Consider the following 18,536-nt stretch of genomic DNA (forward strand, 5'->3'; position numbering starts at 1 on the left):
AGATTTGATATTAACTTGTTTCAAAGATACAGCTTGTTTAGAACACTCTTGAACATTATTGTGATCATATCTTGTTGAGTGTTATTTGCACATATATTCACATCATTGAGCTTACATTACCTATATTGTCGATCTGCATGTGATAGATTACATTAGGTACATATCTGCTTTACTTGAGAAGTATAATCACTATACCAGTTATTTTGTGAAAGATACTATTGTATTCCAGGCATGGCCTGAGGGGGCGATAATCCAGCCTGTATGGATTGTTAGGGCCTTCTTTGCCCCGCAAGGAGAATTTGTAAAGGTTGTGTGCTAATTGACCTGGTTGTATTAGGTGTCGCTCCACTCGTTAAGTGAGCATTAGTGGAATCCTCAGGCTTGCGAATTAATGGCGGGGACGTAGGCACAGTTGGCCAAACCCCGATAACATATCGTGCTTGTCTTTACATTTCCGCAATTTATTTATTACACGTGTATATTTTATTGTGAATGATTGGATTTATTTTTGCATAGACAGACCCTAGGTTGAGTAATACTGTTGATCTGGTTTAACCTAGGTGATAATTTTTAAATACCCAATTCATCCCCCTCTAGGGAATACACCAAAGCTTACAGATTTTGAACAGGATCATTACTTAGCACGCACGTATGGTAAGAATGCCATCAAAGCTATGAGGAACTTGAAGCACATACGGCTTGACACATTCCATGGAAGTAGAAGAGCAAAAGGATGAATATAATTTAGTTTCTCAATTGTAATGTGCGTTTAGTCATATTTGTATTTACATGTCTCATAAGATATAGTTGGAAACTCAAAATGACCAATAGATGGACCCTAGGATGCAAGTTTTTCATGAAATATTCATTTGCACTTGTCCTAGGTTGGATTTGCATTTTAGAAGGTTAATAGGGCTGAATAACAGGGAACTCGTCAACTATTCCCCTGGCCTCGTCGATGAATGCCTGAAGACTACTCGTCGACTAATGCATAACCTCGTCGACGAGAAAATATTGAAACCCTAACTTTCTCAGACAGACCACTCATCGATGAATCCCCTGGTCTCGTTGACGATCGAGTGAAGGACACTCGTTGACTAGTGTATCCACTCGTCGATGAGTCTGTCGGGCAGAATGACGCTCCAAAATATTTTTCAATGATCCAATGGTTAAAAAACGTCTAGATGCCAAAAGTACTAATAAATATCAATCCTAAAAATCCTAAAAACATCTTCTGAGACCTATTGCCAACACTCTTTCACATTCAGACATTTTTGGGCATTCTCTCAATTTTCAAAGGGCATTTATACATATATCTTGCAAGCATTTTGATATTGAGGTTTGATAAACAAGTATCTTCTTTGGGCATTCAATCTTCATCTCAAATTTTTTTTTCCTTCTCTCATACTCTTATATTTAATATTCTATTGAGAGCAAGAATACTTGTTTTCCATAGATTCATTGGTCGATAAATATTTTGGGAAAAAGGTTATACTATGGCCTAAATCCTTGAAGCATTCACTTTCATATTTTTATTCAAATATTTCATATTCTCTTGTTTTTACAAAAGATATTTGAGAGCAAACCCTAGATCTTCAACTTACATATTATTTGAAAAATTATTCTTTGAAAATATCGTATTGGGTCTAGATCTTTTGAGAAACTCATCATACATATCCTTATACAAAGATCATATATTCTTATAAGCAGTAGATTGTAAGGAGGAAGCTAAGCCTCTTGTAAGCAGTAGATTGTAACAGGAAGCTCCATCTTATATTAAGGAGCGGTATAGTGGAATCCATGAGGACATAGGCTGGGTTGGCCGAACCTTGTAAAATTTGGAGTGTGCATCTCTCTTCCCTTATCTCATTTTTATTTCCGCTTGCATTTGATTATTTCTTTTATATATACCTATTGTGTATGTCTTAAATATTTCATGCACTTGTGATTGATTGGGAAATACTGATTGGTTGTGGAATACATAGCTTGAATCTATTAGTGTCTCCAAACTTGTGTTTGTGTGGTTGTGCCATTTTAAAATTAGGACGTAAAGACTTAGAAATTTTAAAATACCTAATTCACCCCCCCTCTTTGGATTACACCTAATTTCACATTTGGTATCAGACCCTCATTGCATTTGACTTAAATGTTTTTCTAAAAGATCACGATGGCTAATATTAGTGTAACCCCATTTGGTGAGGGACACTCATCCACACGTCCACCTTTTTCTGGTTGTGTTAATTACACATATTGGAAACAAAGAATGCACTTTTTTTTTTTTTTCAAAATGTTAATTGGAAGGTGTGGAAGATTCTCTCCAAAGGAGATTATGTCCCAATGAAAAATGTTGAATAAGAAAATATACCTAAGACTGAAGATGAATATACAGATGATGAGTGGAAAGCAGTTCAAGTAAATGCTACTGTCATAAACATGTTATACTATGTGTTGACTCTATAAGTCATATCTCGTTTTGATAATGACAAATCTCTTTGTATCTTACCTGTGCACTGAACTTTTGAACAAGATTATTCTTAGCATGCACGGATTGTAAGAATACAGGTGTTTCCATAAGGAACCAAATGCTCACATCACAAGATGGCAAATTGAAGGACAAAAGGGAATGAAGACCATTTTTCTTTATTATAATTGCAATTCAAATTCTTGGGTCTATAATAATTACGATCTGTAATAATTGCATCTTGTGCATAATAGGTATTTATGCTCGAAGGCCATATAATGACCATAGGAACCAAAACCCTCAAGATAAAAATGTCCTATAGGGTTGAAAAAGATAAAGGGCAAAACAAGACAAAAATGTTTATTTTTTTTAGTGACCTCAGTTGACCGACAATATAGTATGTTAAACGCTCAGTTGACCGAACCTTGGTTGACTGACCAATAGTGAACGTACCGTCCACGGTCGCCCGACGACCATTGAATAGGAACATTTTTGCCTTCCTCAGCCGACCAACCAAATAAGCTAAATGTAGCTCAGTCGAACGAACCTATGAAGGTTTGGAAAATCGCTCGTAGCTCGATCAACCAGCGATCTGCTTGAGCAGCCGAACCTAAATTAATTTTAAATATCTGTGAGGGCTCAACCGATTGAAAAAATGCTCGGCCAACCAAACCTGTCAAGTCAGTCAACCGACCATTAATTCGGTCGACCGAACCTTTCTGTTTGGCCGGTTTTTTAACTGCTTAATCTCATTTTAATTTATTATTAAACTTTTCAAAAATACCGGCCATGTCCCTAAGAGTTATATTTTTGGGGGATTCTATATATACCCTTTCATTTGGTCTGATTCAAAATGAGATTAGCAATTTGATTAAGCGAAAATTATCTCTAAAATTTTTGAGCTTTTATTGCCTATATACTTAGATTCTTCAAGCATAATATACACACTCTCTTTGATTCTTCTTTGCAAAATCATCTTTGATAAGAGATCATTTATTTCATCCTCTTCATTTGCATTATTGTTGCAACTTGAAGAGTGAGTATATTTGTGAGCTTCATACATATACTTCAAAGCTAGTATACTCTCTCATTCATTATTATTGAAATTATTTTTAGAGAGTTAGCTTGAGTTGTTCTCAGATTATTTCATTGATAAATATTATCTTGGATAACTCTTTTTAGCTTGAGAATCTTTGCATATTTGTTGTAAGATTCAAAGGCTAGGTTATGTGTTTATTGCAAAAATATTTTTGAGAAGCTAATCTTTACTATCTCCTAATTTTAGTGCTGAAAAACATTTTGTGGAGATAAAGTTATTTGAAGTATAGATCTTTGAAATACTATTACTAAGTTACACCTATTTTGATTCAAAAATCAATTTTAACATCATCTCTTATATTACTTGATGGACATATCTTTTTAAGAGATTTAAGTAGATAATCTCAATTGAGCATAAATCTTTATCATACAGGAGTGCATTGGTTATATTGTGATACATATCTGCTTAGTGTAGAAACATTTGTATTGTACACAAAAAGTATTTGATTATTTATTGTATTCTTAACATGTGGTCGGAAGAGGATTGCACTGGCCTGTAACACGCATTGGATGGTTTAGACCCCATTAAGAAAATTAAGTGCGCCTTTCTAAGGTGCGATTGTAAAGGTTGGGGTCAGCCCTGTGAATTTGACCTGGGGTATTCCTCGCCCAGTAAGGAGAGGCTTTGTAATTAGTGCCACTCCACCCGCAAGTGAGTAAAAGTTTAGTGGAAATCCTCCTGCTTATTAGCTTGAGGCGGGGACGTGGGCACAGTTGCCGAACCTTGATAACATATATGGTGTTATCTCTTACTTTATTAGCTTTACTTTCGGGTATTTGCTTGGTGAGATTTATGTGCTCAATTTATTGCATTAAACCGTTAAATATTTATTTGTGATTGTTTGGAAATACTAGAAGCATACACTTGTGCAAATCAATTTCTTCTTCATCTATCTATAAATTCAATACTTAATCTAGACAGACTCTAGGTTGTGATATACTGATTGCGAAATATTTGACCTAAAAGTTTTAAATCTCCAATTCACCCTCATTCTTAGGATTACACCAAAGTCAACAATTGGTATCAGAGCCTCGTTGCATAGACTTAAACGTTTTTGCAAAAGATCGCAATGACTCAATTTGGTATATCCCCATTCGGTAAGGGGCAGTCGTTTACTAGGCCTCCAATATTTTGTGGTGTAGATTACATAGCTTGCAAACAACAAATGAGCATATTTATAAAATCAATAGATTGGAGGGCCTGGAAAATAACTGTTAATGGAATTTGTATGCAAATAAATAAAAATGATACTACTTTTGTGCATGCAAATTCAAATGCCATGGATATGCTTTATCGTGTCTTAAGTTCTAATGTCTTTCTTAAGATTATGGCATGTAATTCTACGAGAGATATTTAGGAAGATTTGGACAGGAGATATGGAGGATCCAAATAAATGGTGATCAGTACTCCAACTGGTTCGACTACAAATGATCAGGAAAAAGCAACTTGTTGTTTAACTACAGTAGTCGATGAGGAGGTATATGTTTCTCAATCTCCTTTATCAAATGATTTATGCAATGCTTATTGTGATGACTACTGTGCAAAATCTTGTGAGATATTATATGATGAATCATCTATTATTTCTGATGATGATATTGCATGCATTGATTCATATGAATGTTATAGTGATAAATCCTCTGATGAATCATGTGCTGAATTGAATAATGAAAGCATGCCTTCGTGTGTAGAGCTAGAAGATGGTTTATTGAAAATGAATAAGATTCTAGCTAGGATATCTAAGAAGAAAACATTATTGAAAAATAAGCATAAAAGGTTGGCAAAGCAATTAAATGAATTAAAAGATTATCATACCATCCTTGCAAAGAAAAAGATTAAAAAGATATTGAAAATTATCTGCCAGAAAGGAGAAATGGAAGATGAAAAACCCTTAAGAGTTCAAAGAAATAAATTTTTCAAAAAGGGTTTAAAATCATTTTATAAATTCTACATTCATGCCTCATCGAGCAAACATGGGCTTAATAAGTATAATCTTTTACATGTATTTAAAGTTTGTCTCTATTGTAAAAGAAAAGGGCACGTCTAGTTAAATTATCCATTTAGAAGTGTCAGAGGCTTGGACAAAGAAATGATGTGAGTAGTCATGAAGGCAAATTCCATAGGACCAAAGGAAGATTAAACTTAAGTAAAGATTATATAATCACTCAATCCTTCCTTAGTTCCAAGGATTAATTAGGTTTAGGGGTAGTGATGACTATTGGTTCAAGAAGTGGTATGTGTTTAAATTTCAAACTTTAGTATACGCATTCACTATACCATTATTAAACTAAGAATCCTTCAATAAAGTTAAGCCAATATGAAAACTCAAATAATATATCCAATTTGAACCTAATGCATATATATCATAATGATTGAGTAAAATATAAAATTATTGGGTAGAGCATGCTAACTTTGATTTGTTCAAAATAAGAGACTGAAGGCTTAACTAGCTTAAATAAACCCACTTCTGAATGGACAAAGCATTTTTGCTTGGTAAATATTTCTTATTGCTTAACCCATACTTAAATATGAAAATCTAAAGTTAAGCATACTTTTGTCCACTATATAGATTTGGGCTTTAGGGAAATCATCTTGTCATATATCATTTATCCCTAAAGACACTTTTGAACATAAAGGTTGTGGTCAAATCTTGTCATCACTTAGGTTATAAGCACCGGTCATATTAAAATTCCTATTCTACAAGTGCTTATCAATAGACATCCATTTATAATCAAACTAGAGGTAGCCTTGAAGGGATTCAAACTGTTCATCAAATCATAATAAAATCCCTATGAGTTTGATTTGTAAAATTCTCTAATTTTGATTCATCTTCTCCATAGGAAATTTTTACCTTTCCACGATCACATTCGGCGAAGATCCATCCTATCCCTTGGATTGTATCCTTGCTCTAAATTGTAACCATATTTAAAGGATACATTCCAATCACCAAAGAGCTATAATAAAAAAATGTATACTCCTAAATGCTCTCTACATAAATAGTCAGGACATATTTGTGAGCATGAAAACATTTAAAATAATGTCCTACACCTCTTGAATACTCTTCTAAATTTAAAGATGATCAAATTGCTAAAAGTATTTATCCTCTTCTGCTTTATCAGCTCTCAAACTTAAATCAATTCTATTAAGAGCTTTTGAATGATGTTAAATGGCTAAAATAAGTGCACTAGATTTTAATCTAAGAGAAGGAAAGAGAAAGAACAAATGACTAAGAAATCCGTGCATAAGAATTTAAAATCAAAAGTCATTCGGACTCATACCTCTCACATAACTTAAAGCTAAAATCATGGTAAAGAAATTTGAGAGCGTATGATTTGGCTGCATAACCGAGGGGGAGCAGCAGTGTTTGAAATTCATCTGATAAACACCCTATGATATTATGCCTATCTTTCAGTTTATTGGATGCTATGTGAGAACTGCTAATCACTTTCCACGATGTACTAAGTTGCATGGTGGTAGTAAACTAGGGTTTTGCATGTTGAATTTGTATGATCACTTTAGTCTCAACTTTAGATTCTAAACTTCATTCAGGACCAAAATGGTGAGTCATTTTTCTTTAAATTTAATATCACATGGTTAGATGGTAATCCACATAAATTAGAGAAAATGGATGACATAGGGGAAATGCTTTATGTCACACACACTCATTGAGTTGTGTTATCCTTATTAAACCCCATTATTTTGTGTATCAGATTATCATTGGCTTGTCTTGAGTCCTAAGGATCTTGTGAAAACCATAAGCATCATATCCCGTTTTGTTTTGAAATATGGGAAAATATGGATTGTTCTTGGAATTTATGAACTTTGCATGTCTTAAATTTTGGTTTTTGAATGCACATGAGTTCTATAGGAATAAACTTGCTGGATGAATAAAAATGGCTTAATCTTTTATCCATTAAAAGTGTTTAAGAATTTAAGACTATTTGCTTATACTATTTTGCATTTAGTAATATCACCCTTAATAGGTATAAGCAATTATTTGAATTTAAGCTAGCTTTCAAATTAAAAGGGGGAGCATTAGTTATAAAATTCTATCTCTTCTAGCTCACCCAAAATTTTGACTTAGATCTGTATTAAGTTTATTGAGATATGATAGAGTGTATAAACTGAGGGGGAGCAACTTATATTAGAATACTACGGCTTTGAAAATTTAAACTTTCTCACATTTATATTCAAATACTTCATATTTTGTGAGAACTACAACTGCTATCCATAATGAACTGCATGTCTATATTATGTTTTATGGATATTGAAAATACTAACAATCACAACATGAACTGCCTTGAACTATACTGAATTGAATGCTTTGCATTCTTGAGGCTATTACTTGCTTGATTTAAATGATGCACAATAATGTAACATGCTATCAGGTCTTTGATATACAGATTTTTAGGAAAATGCTCCATTTTCAAACGGCATGCTGCTGAAGTTTCGTGAAACTTGTTGACCTTATAGGTCATGCCCGGTTTTGATTATGGAAAATACTCATTGTATCTAATGGGTGTGTGAGACTTTGTGCAAGAACCTAAAATTGTCAAGATTAAGATGCACATAAAGTAAGTGAAGATTGAAGACCAAATACCGTTGTGTTGTAATATATATTTCATTTGCAAAATTGGTCTGTAATAGTAAATTAGGGTGTTTACTTGTAATAATCACACACCCCACGTGCATAGTCTAATAGGTAAGCTCATAACTAAAACGTAACTAAAATTGAACCTAAAGAGATCCTAGGACACTCACCCTTGCACTTATTTGTGATAGGCACTTGAATAGAGTGAATGTGTATTGAAATAAGACCTAAATATACAAGTTATGCATTTTCGGTCGACCAACCTACACAAGTCATTTTGCCCTCAGTCGACCGAATCCAGTCTGGGTCAACCGGTTGACCACAATTCAGTCGACTGAGCCATGACAGTTCATTTGACCCTGGTCGACCGAAACACCTTGACGTCAACAGTTTGACTTCCTGGTCGACCGAGACCTTTTTGAACGACACCAACCTAGTCGACCAAGTTCCCACGTGTGGGAACCCAACGGTATGGTCGACTGACCAGATAGTTCATTTTTTTCCTGATCGACCAAACCGCACCATTTTGGAAAATCACTCTTCCTAGTCGACCGACCCTAAAGTTCAAAATTGGCCCGGTCGACTGAGTCATATGAACTTCGGTCAATCAAAAGTCTTCTGGTCGATTGAGTCTCTCAGGTTGCCTTATATATTTTACTACGGTTAAATATTTTTAACAAGGTTAAAATAATTAAAACTTCATTAATTTTTTCTAATAATACCAGGTTTGTCCCCAACGGTCATAATTCATGGGGTGTCTATAAATACCCCTTCATTTGGGAAAATTATGTAGGAGATTAGGAAACAAAATAAAAATTCTCTCTCAAGCCAAATATTTTCTACTACTCATTCTCTTACTCTAATCACTCATACTTACCCTCTTCAATTGCTTAAAAATCTCTATAAGTTGATTGAGTGTTGGTTTTAATAGGTTTGCTCTCCCATTTGTGTGTTGATTGAATCGATTTTAACGAGAGCTCAAACCTAAGTGTTCTTAGGGGGCTTAGCTAGTAATTCTATCCTAAGAAGACTTTCCTAAGCTTCTGAGTATTGCATTTGCATTACAATAACTTAGGAAACTCGTAGTTGTTTTTGGGTTTCAAAAACATTTTCAAAAATATTCTCAAATATCTTGTGTGATTTATTTTGATATTTTTGAGAAGATATTCGTGTTTGTGATATTAATCTTGTTGCAATAATCACTGACTTACATATCATTTTGCTGAATACAAAGATTATATATCCCTTGCAAACCAAGCATATTCATTATCTAATCTTAATGTGATCAAGATATCCTACTGATTGATATTCTTGAGACTTGATTGATATCTTTGTTTGAGCACATTGTTTGAATATCTTGTGATGCAAGGATTGCTTGTTGATACTCTCATGCACTCATTACACTGATAGCAAATACATTTGAGAGTTGAAATATTAGACCTCACTAAGCTTACATATTAAATCATTTGTGGTGTTTGTGACTGAGTGCATTTGGGTACATATCTGCTTTACACGAAAGCACAATCACTGTACCATTTCATTGATTGTGAACATACTGTTGTATTTCCAAGCACGGGCTTGAAGAGGGAGACTAGCCCTGCGAAATAGTCTCGAATTGGCTTAGACCCAGTTAGGAAAGCTAGGTGCACCATCCTATTAAGGTGTAGGTTGAGGTCAACCCTGCTAATTGACCAAGTTGTAAAGGTTGAGGTCAGCCCTGTGCTAATTGACTTAGTTGTATTAGGTACCGCTCCACCCATTAAGCGAGCCTTTAGTGGAATCCTCGGGCTTGCGAGCTAGAGGCGGGGACGTAGGCACAGTTGGCCGAACCCCGATAACATATCGTGTGCCTTGTTTATATTTCTACATTTTATATTTATCACACTTGTATGTTATGGTGTGAATGATGCGCATGATTTAAATTTCTGCATATTATATTATTAATGCATTTGGAATTGCATAGAAAGACCCTAAGTTGTATTATACGGATATTTCATTCAACCGAAAGACTCTAAGTTGTATTATACGGGTATTTCATTTAACCTAGTAGATAAATTTTAAAATTCCAATTCACTCCCCCTCTTGGGAGTACACCAATTCTAACGATTGGTATCGGAGCCTCATTGCACTAGATTTAAATGTTTTTGTAAAAAGATCGCAATGGCTCAATTTGGTGTATCCTCATTCGGTGAGGGACAATCACCTTCCAGTCCTCCATTGTTTTGTGGTGTCGATTACACCACTTGGAAAATTAGGATGAACATATTTATAAAATCAATGGATTGGATGGCCTGATGAGTGATTGTTAATGGGATTTGTATGCCCTTAAATGAAAATGATACTAGGTTAATGCATGTGAATTCATGTTCCATGGACTTATTATACTATGCTTTAGATTCTAATATTCTACTTGAATTTATGGCATGTCATAGTGCACAAGAAATCTGGGATGAAGTAGAAAAGAAATATGGAGAATCCCAGGAGAAGGAGATCGTAACTCCTCCAAATGCTCCAAGCTCAATTGATCAAGAGGAGGTAAATCATGAGCTTAAAATCAACGAGGAGGTATATGATATTCACTCTAGTTCATATGATGATTCTTGTGCTGAATGTTGTGTTGTGACACATACTGAATCATTTATTAAACATAAGGATAATTCTGTTAATATTGCATGTGATGATTCATCTGTTGATTCCTATAATATATTTTGTGATGAATCTTCAAATGTTTCTTGTGATGATGATGGTATGAATGCATACAATGATTCATGTGTTTCTCAATTTGATAAATCCTGTGATGAATCATTTGATGAAATGCCTTCATATGGAAAACTAGAAAAGACTTCATTTAAAATGCATAGAATTCTAGTTGAGATATCAAAGAAGAAAACATTTTTGAAAAATGAAAATGAAAAGGTGGTAAAGCACTTAAATGATTTGGAAGAATATCAAGCCACTCTAGAAAGGAGAAAAATTGAGAAGGTTTTGAAATTCATTTGCTTAGAAAGAAAAATTAAAAATTATTCTAAAATGTCTCTCAAATCCTCAAGTGAGAAAGATAATCTAAACAATCCCTTCAGACTTAAAAAGAAAATTCTTTTCAAAAAGGATTCAAGTTGTTTGCATAAAACCAATAGTCTAGCCTCACTGAAGAAAAATAGAATAAATAAGCACAATCTTTTATGTATATTCAATACTTGCTTATTTTGCAAAACTATGTGGCACGTATGGTTTAATTGCTTACTTAGAAGTGCTAGAGGCTTAGAAAATGAAATGAAATGGGTAATCAGCAAAGCAAACCCCGTAGGTCCTAAGGAAAAATGGATTTTAATTAATTTAATTATTTGATGCTTCCTTAGATCCTAGGTTTAGGTTTAGGGGGTTGTGATGACTGTAGGTTTGGGAAGTGATTGTTGCTTAAAATGAAAATCTTAGTATACACACTCACTAAACTATCTTGTTATACTAAGACTCTTTAACCACTTCCAAATGGACATGGCATCTATGCCTCGTACTTAATTCTAAATGCTTAACCCATGCTAACATGAAAATCACAAAGTTAACCAACTGTTGTCCATTGCACAAAATTGAGTGTTACGGTTCTATCTTATATCATATATCACTATACCCTAAACTCACTTTTGAATATGAAAAGCCTAAAATGCCTAATAAAATAGTTAGTCATCACTCTAGGCTTAAAGCACTATTGATCATAAATGACTAATATACATTGAGTGCTTCTCATAGCTATAACCAAATTAGAGGCATCCATTAGGGGACTGGTCCCCTTGAGTTAAATTGTAAAACCTTTTATTTTGGTTTAATCGCTCCATAGGAAATACTCACCAAACCATGATCATATTCAGTGGAGCTTCACTTATTCCTTGGTACGTATCCTTACTCCTTTATGTCATCATATCTGAAGGATACTCACCAATCACCAAAGAGCATTGTTCAAGAAAAGTCACATACTCCTTTTTGCTCTTTGCCAAAATAGTTATGGCTCAAAGAAAAGTGCAGTCAAAGTGAGATTATTCTCTAACTTAGTCTCTAAGTTTAGAGGTTGTAGTAACTGCAAGACTGGGAAGTAATCTACGCTCAATATGTTAAATCTTGGTACATGCCTCAATTGTGTAATATCTCTTCACCAAGAATCCCTAAGAGTCATGTTAATGTGAAAATACATATAACATATCAAATTTGAACCCAAAGGAGAGCTTTGGATCAAAATGAAGCCAAATCGGAGAAATTCACTACACTTGGTTGACCAAGCATTGACTGAGTAAAAGCTCCCGGTCGACCGAACACCCCTTGACTTTGACCTTATGGTCAACCAAAATTTAGTGAACCTCTCCACCCCGGTCGACCAACATGTTGGTTTTCCCTTGGTAAACCGAACATAGACATAAAACTCCATCTCGGTCGACCGTCCATCTCAGTTCAAATTCTCCCCGGTCGACCGAGTAGTGTCGATTCGTGAAGAATTTGAACCTTTGGTCGACCGTATCTGCTCCTGGTCAACCAAACTACGATATACTTATATCCTTCCTATGTTCAAAGCTCATTTGCGCAAAAAATCCTAAGAGCTCTTTCACCATTCCTCCAAACATTACCAAGCAAACTTAGACCAATGCCTAACCTCCATCATCTAGCACTTAAGGATCGTGTTGAAAACCATGATTTAGCACACACTGAGGATGAATACTTCTTATAAGAATGATCCAAGGTTAGATACGTACGAGAGTTTCTTCCTAAGGAAGTAATACTGGGTAAGATCTTAGATTTAGAATTCATGAATCGCTATTTTGGGAATGTAATGAACATGTTTGAATATCAAGGCTGGAAAACTTTCATTTCTTATCAGCCTAGGGGTCACTACCCAACGTACGTTAGGTTATTTTTACACAAATCTGGGTAATGATGAAAATAGGTACTTTTAGATTTGGTGCAACCTCAAAAGGGGGGGGGGGTAAATCAGGTATTTAAAATTTATTTACTAGGTTGACAAATTTAATCAGTAGTACAATCCAACCTAGAGTTAGTCTACACAATCAATAGATAAACATACACATGCAATAAAGATAAAGTGCAGAAATGTAAAGAATATGTACGATATGTTATCTGAGTTCGGCCAACTGTGCCTACGTCCCCGCCTTGGCCACACCAGCACAAGGATTACCACTATAATACTCACTTAAACGGGTGGAGCGGCACCTAATACAACCAAATCAATTAAAGGGGCTGACCACAACCGACATGCCTTAACACCTAGCTTTCCTAATCGGGTCTAAACCAATCTGAGACTATTCTACAGGGCTAGTCTCCCTCTTTAGGCCCGTACCTGGAATACAACCAATGTGTATAAAATGTTTGTACATGGAAATTCGCTTTTAGACAAGCAGATGTGTGACAAGAAGATGTGTGCACCAGTATAGCTCAATCAATAATGCAAGCACGAATGATATGTAAATATGCTCAGTGCTCTAATGTGTGCTAAACACTCAGTCACGTATAAGCTTTCAATTCAGATATAGAGTGTATACCCAAGCAATATTTGAAACACACTAGGTGAATAATACAATATCATATCAAGGTTTCCAAATATGCTAAGCAAGTTCAAACAAACAAACTCAATGATATATTCTAATATTCAAAGCACAATAGAGTTGTTTGGAAGTGATATTTGGCTAATATAGGGTTTTGAAAGTTGAGAGAATTTTGCCCTAATCAAGTTTGCTAATCCTTGTTAATTATGACAAATGAGAGAATATATATAGGCGAGGAATTTTTGACCATTGGGGACAAAGTGGGTATAATTAAAATTGCTTAAAAGACCATTAAGAATATTAACCCATTTTATCCCATTTAAAAATTTAGTAAAAATATTTTAACCCGCGAGGTTAGGGTGCCTGGCCAAAGGTTCTGGTGCCCAAATAGACACAATCAAAAATTCAACTTTTAAAGGTTCGGGTGCCTAAAGGACGAGTTGGTCGGCTCAAACAAAATCAGTAGCAAATGTTTGATAATTCAGGTGCCCGACTCACAGTTCAATCGCCTGAACTCCTTTTGAACGTAAACCTTTGGTCAGCCGAGTAGTTGAAAAGTGCCCTGACAGGCTTTCGGGTGCCTGAGGAAGATATGTTCAAAATAGATTCGGGTGCCCGAAGACCAAGTCAACATGTTGACTGGTTCGGTCGCCTATGCCGCTTTACATGGCAAAGGTTCGGTCACCCGAACCCTCTCAACTTTTCTCATTAAGTGCATTTTAGCCTTATTTTGATTGCCCTGATTAAGATAGGTGATGTAGAGGACTTGTGTCCTTAGTGTAGGTACCTAAGGTCCAACTATGGTAGTTTTGAGTATACCTACCTATCATGCATGATGCAAATTATTACAAGTTATACATGCGTATAGTTCATAATGAATTACAACACCAAATGAAGAACTAAACAAATGAATATAAATTACAACACATAGATCTTCATTCTTTGGCACAAACACTGCACGCCATCGTGATATGTCTTTCAGTCCTGAAGGGCGCACAAGGTGATCCTGCGTGCAATTCTTAGTACAACCATTAGTAGCAAGAGTATTTGTCATAATCAAAACTGGGTGTGACATATAAGGTCAACAATCTCCCCCTTTTTGATTATGACAAACACTTTATGCAAAAGTGGGTTCAGCCAAGAAAGGCTCCCCCTGACTTTATGCATAAGGATAATTAAAGTAGTGGGTAATGAAAGATTAAGCATAATTAAGCCCAATCTTACCCCACTTTTGCCTTTTCTCCCCCTTTTGGCAACAACAAAAAGGGTTAAATAATAAAGCGCGAAGGCAAAGGATGCCTTTTAGATACAAAAGGTATATTGGGAGGAATTTTAAAAAGATTCGGCAGTATGCTGTTTGAAAAAGATCATTCCCAAACATAACCCTGTACCTAAGTGACTTGTTTGGAGTTTCCATGCACAATATGTGGCAAATTGCAACTAAGTAATCCAAACAGAATGTGCATCAAGGAAGTAAGAGAAACATTCAGTATGTGATACCAATTAATAATCTTAATGTTCTATACTTCCCCAATAAATGATTATGCAAGGATCAAGATTAAAATTTTCATTTGGTTTTCACTCATCATTTCAAAAATATTTTTTACCTAAATTTTATCTTAATAATTTTTTGTTTGCCAAAACAAGCTCAATTTCAACAAGGTATTGTATAATGAAAACATGCCAGCCTAATACCAAGTGTCATACTCATGTGATAGTGAGCGTACTAACTATAATCATGCTAATTGATAAAAACACTAATATTTGTAAAGGCATGATATTTTGAAGTGAGCATGATATCTAATAAGGATTTTGTCAAAATATGCACATGGATATCACCTAGTTAATGTATTTGCCAAATGATGTATAGAATGAAAGAACAATACATTTCTATTTCTTAGGGCCTAATGATTTTATTGTTGAGTGACTCCCCCTAAGAATATCCATTTTCCTTATAAGTCAACTTGAGTGAAATTCAAATGTTATTTTATAAACAAACTCAAGTTTTAAGAAGTTTAGCATTTAGAAAATGATATATGGTTGTGTGCAATAATTAAAGAAAAATCCAACAGCATTTTGTTTGAAAATATGATCAATCCATAATAATCTACAAATATCTAAGCACTTCAAATATACACGCATAACTAGCTTCAAGGAATTTAGAATTTCAAAACAAATGAGCTAGGCGTAAATGCTTAAGAACAAATTGCATCTACATGCAAGGTATTCAAAGATCGTTTCAACCATTTACGCAAATTTCTATAGAAAATTTGACAGCATGCCAGATGTAAACAGAACATTTCCAAAAATTTACCTGCACAAAAGCGATTCTCAAACAAGCAGTATCTCAAGAGTAAGGCATGTGAGAACCTAAAATCTACCAACAGGCAATTCTCATCAATTGCATCCGCCATACAAGAGGCTTTCTACACTAAGCATGCATTTCAAAAGAATAGTAATATAAGCACAAATACATACAAATCAAGGTACTGCAAATATATATATAGTCATCTCACCAATGTCCTTGTCATTTATCTCTCGTAGCCGCTCACTGAGGATATGGAAGTTAGCCCATACCTCAGGCTGGAACTCGGTGAACTCGCAATAAAGGGAGTCAAGTCGAGCCTGTGATGAAGACATCTGCTTAGTCATGGAGACTCAAAACTCCTAAAATGAGGTAGAGAGATCGGTGATAGCTGCCATGATCTCGGCGCTAGATGGTACATGAGGCAGCTCCTGTGGGACCTGCTGAGCTCCTGGGTCTCTCTTATGTGCAGTGGGCAACCACATGTTGCCAGTGAGCTCGTAGCCCATCAACTTTAAAGTAGTGGAGTTGAAGATGTTAGAGGGCCGGACCTTCTTGATGGTGGCAAGTGGTGACCTATTTAGCCTTTCCCTAATAAATATCCTAAATAGAATCCCACCGTAGGGTAAAATGATCCTCTTTCCAACGATTTTTATGAACATCCACCTTAGGATCAACCTAGGAAGGTCTAGCTTCTTTCTGGTGAAGAGGCACCACATCACGAAGCAATCCAAATAGGATACATGGTCCCTCGATCCTGACTTAGGCAAGATGTTATAGGGAATTAGGTGGTGTACTACCTTTTCCTCTAAAGTCAAGGATATGTAGCTGGAAGTATGGGTCAGATCTGCTACAAAATTCGTCATAACTAAATTAACGAATGTACTTATAGTGAAGTCCTGCTCAGCTATCCAGGTGGAGGAAGAATCGAGGCAGATGAAGTCACCATGCTGGATCTCAAAGGTCTCTGCCAAGTAGGCATCGTCAAAGTGGAGATTCGTCTCGAGCACCCTGGAGTAGTAGCCCTGCCCATCTTAAGCAAGATTGACATAAAAGAGCCGGACAAACAACATGTACATCCCCCTAGGCTGAAAGGCAATGAACTCATACCAACCTTGATATCGAAACATGTCAAGAACATTGTTGAAGTGGGTTTGCATGAATTCGATATCAAGGATTTTTCCCAGAATGGGGTCTTTGAGGCAAAATATTTTCTTGTATTTGATTCATCGATCGGTTGTGGGAAACCACTAGTCCAATAGGACACTCGTGGCAACATGTCTATGTTCCCTAGCCATGGAGACAATTCTCAAAGAAAAAAAAACTAGGCTAGATGTGGGAAAAAATGAGAGAGCTCTCAAAAGTTGTGGGTAAAAATATACTGTTTTTTTGCCAAGAACCATATATATCAATGCAGTTCAGGTGCCTGAGCATAAGTTTGGTCTCTCGAACATCTTTAAATATGAGCACCCTCTAAGTCTTTTTAGTAGCCCAAACACGGGTTCAGTCGGCCGAATTTGAGGCACCATTTTGTATTTTTGAGGGTTGGCCGCCTGAATTAAATTTGAACTATCTAAACTAATCGCCAGAAGTTCTCCGTTCGGTTGCCCGACTATAAGTTTGGGGACCCAAAGAAGTTTGGCAGCCCAAGACGATTTGAACATGAAAATTCAGCCGCCCGAAGTCTGGTCAACTGCTTGGTCAAACTTCAAATTTGGTTGACCAAAGTGCAAATGCACTGAGGGGTTCGGTCACCTGAGCTTGGTTAACCATTTTTGATTTGACCAGTTTTTCAACAGTAGAGACCCTATGGTTCTCCTATAAGATTTAAGGCATTGATAGGACTTCAAGATGAGTTTAGGACAAAATTTGACTTTAATTTCTAAAATCTCAAATTTGTACAATATACTAGAGTATGCTTAATGTTAGATGTTCATATTTAAGTGAGAGTTAAGCATTTTGAACTTTAAATACAAGGCAATCATGCCGTGTCCATTTGGAAGTAGTTTTCTATTCAAACAGCCAATGATTTATATTCTAACCAATAAGTATATTCATTTAGTTCAGATTGGTTTTGTAATTGAATTCACAGATTGGCTTGATTCTTCAAAATATTTAATCTACAAGATTTTGAATGGTGAATATACAAAAATCTTACATTTATCAGCCCCAAGCCACTTCCTAACCCCTTAGAGAGTGCTACCCCCTATAGCTAATCCTAGCTACTAAGGAAGAGCTATGTGATCATGTAATTCCTGTTTGAGCAAGTTCTTCCTTGACTTTCAAGGGGTTTTCTTTCTTAACAACCCATACCATTTTCCATCTTTTTATTTTTGATGAGTTAGGGGTTGGTGATTTCTTAGTTTTCCATACCTGTTTGGGCTTCACACCTTTTCTTTTAAATGGGCAATCAAATTTTGTGTGCCCCTTCTTTTTACATAAGATGCATATGGTGTGAATGTATGGACTAGACGACATACTAGCATAATATTTTGATTTTTTTACAAAGTACCCCATGTATAGGTTTTTTATTTTCT

The sequence above is a fragment of the Malania oleifera genome, chromosome 3, assembly GCF_029873635.1.
Source record: "Malania oleifera isolate guangnan ecotype guangnan chromosome 3, ASM2987363v1, whole genome shotgun sequence".
Classification (NCBI taxonomy): Eukaryota; Viridiplantae; Streptophyta; class Magnoliopsida; order Santalales; family Ximeniaceae; genus Malania; species Malania oleifera.